Raw genomic sequence first — 5867 nt, 5'->3', positions numbered from 1 at the left:
TGATAAAAAGTACTGGACCCCAAGAATTCCTTCTAAAATTATTTAAATATAATTTTTACAATAAATTATAAAGTATATCAGCACATACCTTTTTGTTTAGATAATCCAAAGTCAGTAGAAAAATATAAAGTGTTTTTAACCTTTGTAATGAGGCATTTTTTAGTTTATTTTTTAATTTACTAATTAGTTTGTGGCATATGTCTGGGTTAGTGACCATTAAGTTTCTCAGCAGAAGCAGTTTGTGGCGTTTCTGCGTAGTCAATATAATTTTGTGGTCATTAGCTTTCATGGCCATCGCCTTAGTCTCACATATCTTGGCACTGTTTCACTCAGAAATCCAGTATACAAAGCCACAACCTATAACCGTTCCTTCTCCGCTACTGCATGTAGATAATGGAACTCTTTACAAAATCCTGTCAAACAAACATTGAGAGCCAGGAGCGGTTTGTGGCGGAGTTGAGACGAAGATACCTGGACCGGAATGATCGTGGCGGGAGAAGGATTACTTTTTGAATCGTGACTGTGTGTGAATGTAATGTTTTATTAGTAAGTTTTAGTGAGAATAAGCTTGTAAGTTTGTACTATTAAGAATTAAATTTTGTTAATACTTTAAATGTAAAAAAAGGACCATACGGTCCTAATTTCACCTCAAATACAGAAGTGTTTCTATTCTTTTCGCCATCTGTCGAGTCCAGATACAAGGGCTAGTTAATGGAAATTAATTCTACTAAAAAAACAAATCGTAGTATCTTCAAAATCAGGAAGTATTCAAGATTAGGGATATTAAAATTATATTTTCCAAATAAGGCTGTGTCTGTAAAAAATAGTTAGTCAGAGGTATGAATCCCAGACTGAGATCCTGTAAATATTATTATAGAGTTATAATAAGTATATATCTTAGGCTTGGTAGTCTAATATTTATTTATTATTGCTCACCCATTCCCTTGCAACTCGATGTAAAATAGAAAAACATTTTAGCAAAGGTTCTTTAAAAAATATGATCCATTGACTTTTAATATTTATTTAATTTATTATATAACTTAATATCTATTTATTATAATTAAAATTTAATTAATATAATAAATATATATATAACAACAGTAACGTAACTGTTAAATGTGCTTCCTGTATACAAAATTATATTTCGTTTAGAATATCTTTAATTTTAAATATTTTATTAAGATTGCTGATTTACATTTACCTAGAATATTTTGAAATTGATAAAAGTATTGATTGTGTCTGGTTACAATACTTTTTCACTGGTGGGTACAGAGATAGATTCATTGCTAAACGTAAATATCACAAATAACATAATATTTCGCGAAATGCTAATTAAAAGGTTCTGATCGTTGGACACATTGCTCCTACCATTGATTTAGCTCATGGCGTTTCCGGAGATTGCATACGTTACCTGTCTTCTCCTGCGTAGATTTATTTCTTTAGATTCGTAATTACAGATAAATTCACAAAACAGAATTCCTGTTGAAAGCACGAAATTGTCTATGAAACTTATGTCTCGCTCATTTAACTGTACCAGGAATGTTACAGTTTTAAAAACATTTAAAGAATTTTAATCAAACGGACTGGAAAGAGTTTTACACATCGGCGTCGCTAACTGACGACGTATCTCTGCGTAATGAAATATTTCCAGAGGGTTTCTAGCTCTAGTTCGGTGAAGCTGACATTGCGTTAGAGTTATAAATAACTCATACTGCACTATTGTGACATTATTGTCTCAATTCGTTTTAAGCAAATAAAAAGCTGAATAATTTATACTAAGCAATTACATTTTGTGTCAAATTGAAAAATAAAATATTTGGAGGTAATTGAAAAACGTCATTTACGGTACTCGAGATTTTTATCGGTGTAAGTAATTAATAATAGTCGTTATAAATATGATTATAATCTTTTTGTTTTGTTGTAGGATGAAATAATAAAAACATTAAACAAATTACTTAATTTATAAACATTCACTCCAATATTTATTATGTACGTCGAGGAAAATTTTATACTAGGACTTAAGTGAATTCTGTAAATACTAAACATTTGTATTCATCACTTATAGGTAGAAAATATAGAGTAATAATTAAATTTTTTTGTATATATACCGGTACTGTATTTGGGTTATAAACGCTTTATTTAAATACCGTGTTAGACTTGTATTATTTGCATCATCGACAGTATTAATACAATTATTGGGGAAGGTTTTATTGAGTACAGGTTTCAGTAACTCTAGGATTGAATCTTTTAACAAAACACCATAATATAATAATTGGGTTGTTTTATAGAGTCCAGGTTTCACTTCATCCAGGTCTCTTATATAAATTTAGAATATAACACCGTTTCATAAATTTCAGGTATAATTTGTTTTATTTCTTTATATGAATTTTAAAATAATTAACTGATGGTTATTAATGACATTAAATTGTAGCGTTTACTATTGATACATATTTTTTACATGACATATTACCGCATTTCTTTATCCAGCAAACTCCAGAAAACCTGCACTGACACCTTTAGTGTAGTCCCTATAGTTGAGAGAATACCTTTGTTTTATTATTGTTTGCTGGCATATCAAGCTTCATTCTGAACTCCGATTTTCAACAACAATATGCTTGTGAATATTACTTTTTACTTTATAATTGAACATCCGACTGGACTGTGACGGTTTCCGCCCGTCCACCTGTCTGTAAGTCAGACTGTGTCACACTTGTTCTAAGGCGGTCCTAGGGAGTTTAAAATATGTAGGTTATTATTATTCGAAGATTACACGCTATTATTTTGGATCAAAAGCTTAAAAGGTAATCCGGTACTTTAGGATTATACCGACCACACCCAGACATGAATCGTTATTTGACATTTTGTTCTACTGATTACTAGGTTAGCGTAGAACAATATTTCGTCAATATAAAACAGGAATTGTCTAATCGCAAACCCCTCCCCATCCTCAGACAGAGGTCAAAGTCGAGCGGTCTAGTAGATAACGTGATTGCAGAGTCTCGCCGCCCGTTCAGCTGGTCGGTCGCATTGTTGTACTTCCTTGTTTTACCTCTACATTTCTCCAAACACAAAAATTCAACAAAAACAAACATTACCAAACTAAAATTAAACTCTTTATTGAAAAAACACTCAAAACTTGTTTTTATTATTGATCACACTCCGCCACCCAAAATGCGAGTGCCTCCGGCCGCCAGCGCAGACTTCGGCAGCACCTTGGGTGCTGCCCCGCGCTGATGTCAACGAGAGAAAAACATCCCTCGAGATAGTACCTATCAGGAAAATATCAAATTCTAGAAGGGCTGATCAGAAATGTAGTTTGAATTGTAGTGGAAAGGCAATTATGTACCGTGCAAATCATGTGATGCCGCGCGGCCTGCTGTAATCGGGATTCTCGAGAAAGATAAAATAACAGCGACAACAATATCGATCACAATACCTGGAAATGCTTGTAAGTTTGTAATTTTGTAATTAAAGAGTTGTTTTTTCGTTCTATCATGTTTGTTTGTATAAATTTATATTTTTGTGTTCTTCATACTGGTGTGGTGGGTATAACCCCAAAGTACCGGCAATCCATCTGAATACCTGCACATAAGTGAAATAGCTTGAAAATTGGGACATACGTTCCTCACGGTCCCTTGAAATCATTGTGTTCTTATTGATTATAAGGTCCGTCTCTCTATATGTCTGTGCTCTGCTGATTTGTTACATTCGCTAAAGTGGAAATTTATATTATTTAGCTTGCAAGGGAATGGTGTTTGATTAGTTTCAGTATGTGTTTTATAGTTTAAGAGTAATTCAATGTGCAAAAGGCTATAGTTTATTATTTGAGGTGTCCATCAATAAAATTACTTAGTGAGTAGGAGATAACATGGAAAAGAAATCTTTTCAACATTTAAAACCTATTGAATTTGTTGGAAAGGAAATAAAATTTAAAATAAGGATTTATGTAGTAAGATATGAATGAATAAGAGTTAGGGAGTTTTATCACTCAAGGGTTTTGAAAAAATAACTTGTGACGTTCTGTGTAAATTAAAGAAAAGTAATTAGAACATTTAATACCTGCTAGGTATTTTTTAACAATTCAAATAAAGGAAAGATTATTTTATCAAGAAATGAGTAACGTATTAAATGTTTAGGTTATATATTAGAGATTTTACACTAAGGTTTGATTTGAGAAATTAATATGACAACAGATATCAATATGACCTTTATCTCAAAATTTCATTAAAGCACTATGATTTAAAAAGAGATATAGTAACGTAAAATATCAAAACTATATAAAGAATTATAAACTATCCTTCTTTGTAATATATTTAAACAATAACTGAAAATTGCATTATGTCGCTTGTGTAGTAAGTTTTAAAAATTTTACGTTGGATTCATATTTATTTTAAGAATGTAACTAATTTTTTTAATTATGTAAGTTTAAAACGTAACAAGCAAAGAAATAACAGTTCTATAATTTTCGTTAAATATCTTGAATATGGATTTAATTTTGCAGCACAGCAAGTATTTTGCTAATAATTATATCTAGGGTATAAAAAATAATATATTATTTTATTTATGATTTACATCTGGACAACTGGGTATGAAAAAACGAAAAAGCATTTGTGTTTAGGTACAGGAATCCTTTCTCGAAACGATATTTAAATTTCAGTTTTAAATTATGTTTATTTAGTGTTATGAATCAAAGTGTATATAAATCAAATTGTGCAAGCCTTTTGGTTTTTCAAAACACTACAAATGCGTATTGTGCCAAAGCCTTAACTTTGGCCACAAGCTTAACCTGATTCAAGCCTTGTACCTGATTCGTTATGACGTATTAATTAACTTCAGTGAGAGAAATGATCTGTTAGGTACAAATTGTAAAAAGTCGTAACTAGTTTTTTTTGTATTTGTTTATTTTTTACTCCACAAAAATTTCTTTATCCCAAAAATTTTTAATAACTGTTTTAAAAGTATGCTAGCAATATTGTCTCATTAAAAGTTAGATATAATATATTAACTGTAAATTAATAAAATTATCTAAATACTTTGATAAGGTAAAAATTAGAGCACAGTTTTCCGGTAATTTAAAACTCCGTATCGAATATGTGCAAAATTATACAAGTGTATTTAATAACCGTTATAAAAGTTAGGACTAATATAAAATCGCATAATCTGGTCAATTGCTATTATAAATCAAAGTTTTCCAAGTAAGATTTCTACAAAATAACTTATTCAATGTTTAGCTTGGTACTTTATCCCGTACAATTTTCACACCATTCCATTTAACACCTTCTCTCAATACTTAGCGTTTTTAGTAGTCTACACTCATAGTATGCGCAAATGGCGTTTTCCAAATCCAACGTGTTAAACATTTCATATTTTGACATAAAATGTTCTATATTATGCAGCTTTGGAAATAAATTCAACATATTTTAATCAAAAGCGTGGTGAGACTTAGAGAATATTATTTCGTTAAAAAAACCGAACATACGTTCTTATCGAATAAATACTTTGAATAACAATTCTGGTGGTGAGAAGTCAAGTAGATTTGAGAATGAAATAAAAATTTGGGGAATTTAAGTTAAAATTAAAACCTCAAAGCTCTGTTAAATAATGCTAAATAATAAACATATTGATAATAAAATTCAAATTGTTTTAAATCTAATAAATGAAGACGCACTAGCGGCATACAACAACTTAATAAACTATGAAGAGCCTGGTGTAGTTTGCAAACAATCTTAAAGCATCCACATTTCAGTTAATGAAACCGGTGTCTATCCCACTATTTACTCAATTTAATTGCCATTTTACTAATGAAGAGCCGTTTCACTAGTTAATTAGTAAATAAATCTTTGCCTTATTTATGCGAGGTAGTATAG

Source organism: Homalodisca vitripennis, chromosome 6 (genome assembly GCF_021130785.1).
Source record: "Homalodisca vitripennis isolate AUS2020 chromosome 6, UT_GWSS_2.1, whole genome shotgun sequence".
Taxonomy (NCBI): Eukaryota; Metazoa; Arthropoda; class Insecta; order Hemiptera; family Cicadellidae; genus Homalodisca; species Homalodisca vitripennis.
The sequence above is the reverse complement of the archived record's forward strand: the minus strand, read 5'-3'. Positions refer to the sequence as shown.